The following is a 1,853-nucleotide window of genomic DNA, read 5'->3' as shown; positions in this document are numbered from 1 at the left end:
TTTCCCTCCAATTTTTGCACACTAGGTCCATTAGATTTAAAAATTTTATGTTTTATGTCTTTTACTTGTTTTTCTATTCCTCATTAAATTAAAAAATAAAAAATATCTTTTCTTATCTTTTTACTTAATTTTTGAAAATCATCATTAAAAATTCAGATTTTGATTTCAAAATTTTTATCTTATCTTAATTTTAAAAATCAAAATTCAAATCTTTTCAAAATCAAATCTTTTAAAAAATCTTATCTTTTTCAAAATCAAATTTCAAAACTTATCTTTTTCAAATCTTTTTCAAATCTTTTCAAACTCTTATCTTTTCTAATTTCAATTTTTAAAATTAAATCTTTTTCAAATCTTTTTATTTCTTTTCTTATCTTGTTGACTTTTTCAAATCTTTTTTAAAATCAAATCTTTTCTAACCTTTTATCTTATCTTAATTTCAAATCTTTCTTAATCAGTTATCTTATTTCTCTCTCTTCTTTTTCAAAACTTCCTAACTAATTCTTCCCTCTCTTATTCTCGAAAACTCTCTTATTCTTTTCTCTCTCCTATTTTCAAAATTTCACTAACAAATTTTCAATTCTTTTTAATTTATTAAACTTAATTTTTAAAATTAATTAATAAATAAAATAAAAACAAAAATATTGTAATTCTTGTTTATCTTTTCTATTTTTAATTCTTCTCCTATTTACTTCTATGTATTCGAACTCTTCTCCTCTCTCGTCTTCTATCTTCACTTTTCTATCTTCTTCTTTCTTCACATCTCACTAGGAGCCTTCTATACTCAAATCAGACATAGAAGCTTCCTTTCTTTCTTTTTTTCTTTTCTTATTTATGACCAGGAATAGAAATAAAGAACCTCTATTTAATCTTAATCTTGAACTTGAGAGGACTTTAAGGATGAGCTTATAACAAGCTAAAGCACAACATTCCGGAAGAAACCTTTCAGAAAGCTTTGAACAAGAAAGAAAAGACATGGTCAAGCCTCAAGAGGAAGCAAGAAAGGTTCTTGGTGACTTCACCATGCCTACCTCTGACTTTTATGGCAGAAGTATCTTTGTACTTACCATTGGAGCTAATAATTTTGAGCTTAAGCCTCAGTTAATCTCTCATCTGCAACAGAACTGCAAGTTCCATGGACTTCCAATGGATGATCCACATCAGTTCTTAGCTGAATTCTTGCATATCTGTGATATTGTTAAGATCAATGGAGTAAATCCTGAAGTCTATAAGCTTATGCTCTTTCCTTTTGCTGTAAGAGACAGAGCTAAGTTATGGTTGAATTCCCAGCCAAGAGAGAGTATTGACTCTTGGGAAAAGCTGGTTAATGCTTTTCTAGCTAAATTCTTTCCCCTTCAAAAGATGAGCAAAATCAAAGTGGAAGTTCAAACCTTCAGACAAAGAGAAGATGAATCCCTCTATGAAGCTTGGGAAAGATACAAGAAATTGATCAGGAGATGTCCTCCTAACATGCTTTCAAAATGGTCTACATAGGCGTGTTCTATGATGATCTTTCTGAGATATCATTGGATAGCTCTGCAGGTGGATCACTCCACTTGAAGAAAACACCTGCAGAGGCAAGAGAATTCATTGAGATGGTTGCAAATAACCAATTCATGTACACTTCTGAAAGAAACCCTGTAAACCATGGGACCTCTCAGAAGAAAGGAGTTCTTGAAGTTGATACTCTGAATACCATACTGGCTCAGAATAAGATCTTGACCCAATAGGTCAACATGATCTCTCAGTATCTGACTGGGATGCAAACTGCAGCTGGGAGTACCCAAGAAGTATCTCCTGATGTAGATGCTTATAATTCTGACCAACCTACCATGGAGGAGGTGAATTACTAGCGT

General features: G+C 31.4%; 1 non-coding gene across 1 annotated transcript; it reads right to left on the bottom strand.

Annotated features, from left to right (window-relative positions):
- Positions 1-1,365: 1,365 nt before the first annotated feature.
- Positions 1,366-1,474, bottom strand: LOC127741934 (small nucleolar RNA R71). Its single transcript, XR_008003121.1, has one exon. It is a non-coding gene; the product is annotated as a small nucleolar RNA R71 (small nucleolar RNA).
- Between the last annotated feature and the right edge of the window lie 379 nt (positions 1,475-1,853).

The sequence above is a fragment of the Arachis duranensis genome, chromosome 9, assembly GCF_000817695.3.
Source record: "Arachis duranensis cultivar V14167 chromosome 9, aradu.V14167.gnm2.J7QH, whole genome shotgun sequence".
NCBI classification, from domain to species: Eukaryota; Viridiplantae; Streptophyta; class Magnoliopsida; order Fabales; family Fabaceae; genus Arachis; species Arachis duranensis.
The sequence above is the reverse complement of the archived record's forward strand: the minus strand, read 5'-3'. Positions and strand labels throughout refer to the sequence as shown.